We start from the raw sequence: 8,152 nt of genomic DNA, 5'->3' as shown, positions 1-8,152 counted from the left end.
TCTCTCTCTCTCTCTGTTTGTCTTTGTATGCTACGTGCGTGTGTGTCTGTGCGCCAGTGCCCGTGTCTTTGTGTACGCTATTAAGTGCCATGAGGCCCTGAGGAACGAAATAAAGTTATGTGTACCGGTAGCCTACTGTTTTTGTTTTTTTCGCATGTGACTGGAATTCGCGATTCTTGCAAATTCTAAAGATATTTGTATATTCAAGTCGTTAAGCGATGCTTCTGCTTTTGAACAAAATATGAATGACGCCGCACTGGCCGAAAAACGAAGCGGGGAATAACGAGAGAGAAAAAAAAGAACGCACGGAAGAAAAAAACAAAAACCCAACCTGCACAGCAGTTATATGTTACGGCCCGATGGAGTTGCCGTGTACGATTTGCGATTGGGAAAGTCAAATAATTGTGTAACACATCACACCGCCTCTGAACGTACACGGGTGCTGACACAAAGATATGCCCGTCTGATTTAAGGAGCGAAATTCGTTAGAGTAGGGCAACTGGTTTACATATCGGCACAGGATTTAGGCACAGGAGTAGCCTATGAACAGTTTGATTGACTGACCTGAGTGGGATCTCCTCGTGTGTTCTCCAGAGTCTGAGGTAAGTTTTAAGGGTGGTTTCTAGAGCCTGTTTTCATTTTTGTATCTTCAAAATAAACGCTACTCGAAACACTGGAGTGCAAAAACTGTAACGAAAGAATAAATGATGGAGAGTTACAATTGCTGCATGTCCTAGTCCAGGAGTAATCGTAGGTTTCTTGTTTTCATCATCGATTACTCTAGCCTATGTTTGTAAAAACGACACGAGGAGAAGTAATCTTTTATGAGTTCAAATTAATGTTTACGGGAGAGGGAGGAGAGCCGTGGGGATGGGAATGAGGAGCTATGGGGGAATAGGGGGGGGGGGGGTAAATTAGAGGCGAAGGAGAGAATGCAGTGCTGGACTGCTCTATTACAGTAACACAGAGATGATACCAACTCAGTATTACTGATAACAACTCAGTATTACAGAACCCCCCTCAAACCAGGAGTCAAGTGGTATATTTTTTAAAAAAGGGTTTCACAGACAATATATGGTCCAGATTTATTAATTTTTCTACTGGTTTATTGAGCAATTTAAAAAAAAGAGTAGGCCTAAAACTTTTTTTTTGAAATCCACAATAATCAGTCGATTAATTAGTTCAAACTACGTCAGTGGTTTTTACGAGTGTAAGCTCTCGCGTTTGAAAATTGTCCTGATTGGTGACTGCACCTATTTAAAATGACATCTGAACTTTAGACTAAGGATTCAATTTAACTTATACAAGCTGGAAGCACTCGTATGTTTCTTGTCGATGAAACTGCAATACTCCGTTAGACATAGAGGTAGTCTCACACATTTTCGTTAAGTGTAATGATAAGTTGTCAAGTGATTAGATAAGCCTCACCTCGTGGATGTAACCCTTGATTTGATACCTCTGGCTGTAGAAACGATAACTGTAGCAACATCAGTATACTTATTCGTCGAAATGAGTGGTCTACGGGTTAGGCTCTCATATTCTCAGCCGCAAGGACGTGGGTTCGAATCCCGTCTGGGGCCCGACTTTGTGTCATTGGAAAGGCCACTTCACACGAATTTTCCTCACTTCACCAAGCTGGAAGTAGGCTTCTGTCTTTAGACAGCTGGAGATCTTGTCTGTTTGCAGCGTTTTAGAGCGTGTAATCCGCAGCAGAGATTAATGTTTCTGAGTCGAGCTCTAGGGTTTACTGGGATAATAAAACTGTAAAGGGTAGAGCATGCTGTAGAGCGTGGTTTTGAATTGCATACATGCAATTATTATTATTATTATTATTATTATTATTATTATTATTATTATTATTAATACTGATTTTTAAAATTAGTAGTAGTAGCAGTAGGTCTAGTAGTAGTAGTATTACTGAAGTAGTAGTTGTAGTAGTAGTTGTTGTAGCAGTAGTAGAGTAGTGAGTAGTAGAGTAGTGAGTAGTAGTAGTAGTAGTAGTAGTAGTAGTAGTAGTAGTAGTAGTAGTAGTAGTAGTAGTAGTAGTAGAAGTAGTAGTAGTAGTAGAAGTAGTAGTAGTAGTAGTAGTAGTAGTAGTAGTAGTAGTAGTAGTAGTAGTAGTAGTAGTAGTAGTAGTAGTAGAAGTAGTAGTAGTAGTAGTAGTAGTAGTAGTAGTAGTAGTAGTAGTAGTAGTAGTAGTAGTAGTAGTAGTAGTAGTAGTAGTAGTAGTAGTAGGAAAAGAAGTTGTAAATGTTGAGTGATGTTCTTTGTTTTGTTTTGGGTTTTTCCTTTATGTAAACTGTAAACATTTCCCCCCTCTTTAACCCACCACCCTTTTCTGCTGGCACGTATCCTGGCCTATTAGGGCTGTTGTGGTCCATTGCTTGTGTTGTCTTTATGTATTAAGTGTTGCCACGACTTTTTTCCCCACGTTCCCTTTAATCCCTTTCAACACCTCACTAATGACCGTGGACTTTTTCTCACCACTGTTGTTTGTTCGCTTCTGTTTTCGTTCCAACAGTAGTATTTCAGCACTGGCTCTTTAAATCTTGGAGATCTGATTTTTTTATGTTCCCCTTTCTTCTTTCAGTAGTCGAAATGTATCTAGGCGGTTCAAATATGGCAACAGACCTGTTAAATGGGTTTATTTTCAGCATCCTAATAATATGAATTCAACAGCAGAAGAACCTACCGAAGGGAAGATAAGGAAAGGAATGAAAAGCAAGGCGGGAGGGAGAGAATGTCTAGATCTATGTGTGTTTTTGTATGCTTGTGCGAGCATATAATTTTGTACCCGCGTATGTACACATGTGTATGTTGGAGAGAAGGATAAACATAGAGTCAGAGGAAAAGACAGAAAGAGAGCGAGAGAGAGAGAGAGAAAGAGAGAGAGAGAGAGAGAGAGAGAGAGAGAGAGAGAGAGAGAGAGAGGGGGGAGGAATTGGAAGAGAGCGACCGAGAGAGACATAGAGTAAAAGAGAAATAGATAAACAGACGGACAGACAGACAGATATACAGACAGACATACATACATACAGAAAATCAAGTTACACCTTATTCGTCCTGACCTTTTGGTCTCATCCAGGAAGCACAGCCCTATGTCAATGATACACCATTGAGAGAGTCAGAAGTGTGCCTTAGTACGCCGGGGTCAGGTCACGTTTGTAATATCGTCTGTGAAAGGTCTTGCATGGTCTCTCATGGCCTCATTTTTCACCGTTAGACCATACATGTAGGTTGTTTGAAACTTTCGCTTGATGTAGGGCAGGGGCACGTGAGACTTCACTCTGTGGTGCTTTGAGAGGGTCGTGGCGCATATACTTACACACCCACACACATACATCATATTACATACATACATACATACATACATACATACATACATACATACATACATACATACATACATACATACATACATACATACATACATACATACATACATACAAACATACGCCCGCGCACGCACGCACACACACACACACACACACACACACACACACACACACACACACGACACGACACACACACACACACACACACACACACACACAAACACATTCAAATAATGTTATACGCACACACACAGTCATACATACACATATACATACACAAACACACACATACACAAACACTCACATACACACACATACATACACGTGCACGCACACAGACAAACACATGCAAATATACGCATACACACACACACACACATACACGCACACACACACACACACACACACACACACACACACACACACACACACACACAAATACACACATTAGAATAGTGATGCTTGAACAATTTGTTTCCTGAGAAGATTTCAACAGATAAATGAATAAATAAATGACTCAAATGAATGATTTTGGGTAAGCTAGCATGATACCTAGAGTCTAGCAATAATCGATCTGTAAGAATATGTCTCTGTTGCTTTTTCTTTTATTTCCCAACTAAGTTTAAAAAAAAATAAAAAATCGAACTCTGTTATTGAACTCGATATCCATTATCCAAATTTTTGTCCTTTTAATGGCACTCCGCACTGCATTCATTAGCCTTGTACTGATATCAAGCTAAATCATTAATTCTTTACGTGGAATTCTTATGTGTCCTGATGAACCCATTAAATTTTCTGTAGTCTCTAGTTTATTATCAATTTCTTTAGCAAATGGTCAACATTCATAGCTGTATAGAAGACTACATTGCCTTTTATGAAAATCCTCTTGTTGCTTTGGGTTGAGCTCATTTTATTGTTACTATCTTTAGGTATTAAAACTGTTTTTGTCGTTGTTGGTTTTTTGGGGGTTGTTTTTTCTTTGGCGCATTAGACATCAGACGTAACAATATTTCCGAGATATTTAAACGTTTAAACTTGATTTTTAATCTTCAAAGCTTTTTAAGAAGTTATTAGAAGATAACAAATAGGACTTAATGCTTTTGTTTGCTAGATATTGTCTTGTGTATCGTTTTCTTTACACGGAAACATTCCCTTGCGTTCACTTTCTGTCAAATTTCTCGCTATTACTTTCTTTTCATTAAAAAAAATCTTTGTTCTCTTTGTTACAAGCAGTATTTCTCTAAAGTTGCTCCCATCATTTAAACAAGCTAACAAGTCGGTTAATGCTTCTTTTTCGTCATTAATTTTGCTTTGCCAGTATTTATAAACTGACCGTCAATTAGAGAAAATATTGTGCAATGAATGTACCTAAGACATGTACTAGGAACTGTAGGCAGTTAGGTATATTTGTTATGACGCGGAGTTTCCGAGGCTATATTACAATGTATAATCAAAATTGTGTGCAGCATACAGGTAACATCATCAGGATCACGGTTGGAAGGAGCGAGGAGGATGCTGCCTTCAATATTACTAGATTTGACCATGCTGGCGATAATAAGGAAAACATCTTCAAGAAATAAGAATTAGTCATAGAGTTAACTTCTCTAGAATTGTTTAAAAGGTACCACCAAATACATGCAGACGATATTATGATGCGGTCATGTCATGGTTGTCGCCATGTTGATAAAAAACAAAACAAAAACAAAACAAAAGCAAAACAGAAACACAGTAAACAAAATGAATACCGCAACTTAAAAGTTAATGTTTCTTAACCGTCATGTCACGCTTGAGAGGGTTAAGTTCAAGACGTGTTTTCACAACTCAGGGCCCCGAAACCTTATCATAAACGCCCTGAATAGGTACATGTCATTCGTAGGTTTGGTTTGGCAGACAGAAAGCTAAATATAGGAAATCTGGACCTTACGTTTATGTTGTTTTCATCTCTCAGATTTAGCAAATCTGGACCTCTCTCTCCTTTCTATTGCTGTTACGTCTTTACTTATATAACAGTTCATGGTTATTTTCACCATGTTACATATTTTACACCTTGAATCAGTGCTGTCACACTGGACAAAAATAAAATGTAAAGTTTGTGACAACTGCTTGTGTCAAACTTTAATCGTTATGAAACGATCGCTCAATGAAAACTGGAGCGTGAGTCCCAGAATGTACGGTTGTTTGAGCGGGAAAATGTTGGGGGTTATCTCCACGCCATACTGTTAAATACTGGTGCAGGGTGCAGTCGGTCGCATTGAAACAGTGAAACCGCCCTGGCTTTGAAGGCAGGTGTGTTAAATGTGTGAAGTAAGCTTAACGGTATTTTATTTAACTAAGTGTCGGGGCGAAATTGAAATTATAACATATTAAAATAATTTAAAAGGCAACAAATTTATTTCTATGACATGAGGGATAACAAGCGGAGCTGGCCAGTTAGATGTATCAAGATGCAGAGAACGATGATATTATATATTATTATAATTGTTTGAGTGTAGCATTGAAAAATATCCATTATAAATTAACTGATTTAAAAAAAACTGGATTGTTCAGGAACCACTCGTCAAAAGCAAGTTGGTTAACATGATTTTTATTAATTGATTAATCAAATCAATTAATTGATTATTATGCAAATTAATTTAATTAATCTCTTTTTGTTTAATTGTTTATTTGTTTGTTTGTTTATTAATTAAAGCGTCATTCATTTATTAATTCATTCATTTGCTTATATATTTATTTACTCATTTATTTATTAATATATCTATTGAAATCTTGGGGGGAGGGGTTGTTTTTTATGTTTTTAGTTTAGTTATTTCTTGTTTTTGTTTTTTTGTTTTGAGGAAGGGTAAAGTTCATGTCCTTCCCTGCGGGTACTAATAATGCTTTATTTCTTGCAGAGTGGGACTATGAAGGAAGCACGGTTGTGAACAATTAGCCATAAGCGAACATTTTATGCAATCTAAAAGAAATAAAGAAATGAATAAAAACACACCTTAATATCTTGCATTTTTTGAACCATCATATCTACCTTTTTGAACAATTTTTCAAATTGTTTACTTCTTTCCGTTTTATTGTTAGTTAATAAAAAATGTTGTCTTCTGCTATAATTTGTGACTAATCCAGTCATGCTATTTATTTTTTCTTTGCCTTTTGCATAGTTATTATTGACGTATTTACGTGCAATGTTGAGCCCCCATCCCTACCCCCACCCCAAACAGTAGTTACAAACCACCAAGGAACAGAAAAACAAGAGTTTCTAAGAGTGAAGGACCGTAACAACTGAATACATTCTATTTGTGTCTTTCTGTTCATCAAGAGCGGAAAAGAGTTTTGAGTTCTTCTTTTCCATTTTTCAAGTTTTTTCTCCACTTCCCAAAGAATCTTGCTATGGTCAGACTCTACCTCTCTTTCACCTGTCTAATGTTCTTCCTCCTCCTCTATATTTATTGAGTTTAGAACATTCTTCTGCCTCTTTAATACTTTTAATTTCCGTGTCTTTTCTATCAATTCTTGAAGATTTCATTGCGCGCTCAAATGGCTTATGTAGCTGTGAGTGCTGTAAAATTCCTACCAAACTGAACTGAAACTGAGTACTTCACTGAGACTAGGGGCTGTGTCATAATTATACTGTCTGAGGCTAGGGGCTGTGTCATAATTATACTGTTTTAGGCTAGGTGCTATGTCATATTATTAGCACTGTGTGAGGCTTGGGGCTGGGTCCTATCTTAAAATTTGACGAGTCAAGGGGTTGTGTTTAGTCTGAATACTTCATTAGACGTCGCGTATGAGCACTGACTTAGTCCTGAGGCTCTGTCCAATATTATAATAGAGCAAAGAAAAGTAGCTGTGGCTCCCTCCCATTCTCTATTCAATCAAACGAATCATTGGCAACTGATAAAGGCCGTTCCGTGTGCCTGATTATGTTTAACTTGAAAATGATACTATATAAATGTAGCTGTGGCCGTTATGATTGGCTTGAGACCACTCAGATCACACTCTACCATGTCGTGGCCACCTACGTGTCAAACGTGGTCACACTGTGGTCATCAAACTGACCCAACTATAACCCAGACGTGACTTGGTCACTACTTTCCTTGATACTACCCTCTGTTCGATAACGTTCTGCCTGGCGAGATTAGCCGATTGTTATTGTTAATGACCTTTGGTAAAAGTTATCTTGATGTGATACCTGGTCAGCTTAGACGGCGATATCGAATATCTGTGAACATTATCCTCGGAGTATAACAATGTAGAGTTTTAGAAGAATTTGGTTCTTTGATTTTCCCTTTTTGTTTTGCATGTTTTGAGGAGGCTCTCGTGGCCTAGAGGTTAAGGTGTTTGCCTCTCATTCAACAGGTCCCCGGTTCGAGTCCGGAGAGCGACGGAAATTGTTCTTCTCTCTCTAAAAATGTCTCCTTTCACATCCTTTCCTTCTCTCTACCAACGTTCTGTCGTCTGCTTTCGTCTCTACTTTCTCCCCCCCCCTTCTTAACCTCCTTTGCCCCCTCCTCTCGGCTCCTGATTCTGTTTGCAGCCTTTCTACTGCTACTCCTTGACTCCTTCTTACTGCTACCTTTCAGCTACACCCCTGATCTTATGGTTAGAAAGATCTACACCTAGCCTTCTTGGACAAAGGCAAGAAATCTCGAAGGTCCCGTGAACACGTTGCGCACTTTAAAGATCCCTTGGTGGTCTAAAATCGATAAGAGTAGACTTCGGCCACCACCCGGGCAAAATTCAAAATTTTCTACCAATTAAAAATGTGTACTACGTCTCGCGTGCTCATATTATGACCTTATGCAGTTGCAAGCGCCGTAAAGCAC

The 8,152-nt window shown here is 38.4% G+C and overlaps 1 protein-coding gene across 2 annotated transcripts in view; it reads left to right on the top strand.

The window, feature by feature from the left end:
- The first annotated feature begins 149 nt into the window (after positions 1 to 149).
- LOC101849445 (protein white) overlaps positions 150 to 8,152 on the top strand; it is a 70,534-nt gene continuing 62,531 nt past the window's right edge. Inside the window, exon 1 of one of the 2 annotated variants that reach the window (XM_005094283.3) lies at positions 150 to 602. The gene's annotated coding sequence lies outside the window, so the exon portion shown is untranslated. Of the gene's footprint in view, positions 603 to 4,695; positions 5,622 to 8,152 lie in introns of those variants that run through there. The other variant, XM_005094284.3, reaches the window with a different exon arrangement.

Source organism: Aplysia californica, unplaced genomic scaffold (assembly GCF_000002075.1).
Source record: "Aplysia californica isolate F4 #8 unplaced genomic scaffold, AplCal3.0 scaffold00079, whole genome shotgun sequence".
Classification (NCBI taxonomy): Eukaryota; Metazoa; Mollusca; class Gastropoda; order Aplysiida; family Aplysiidae; genus Aplysia; species Aplysia californica.
This window is presented reverse-complemented; position numbering and strand designations above follow the sequence as displayed.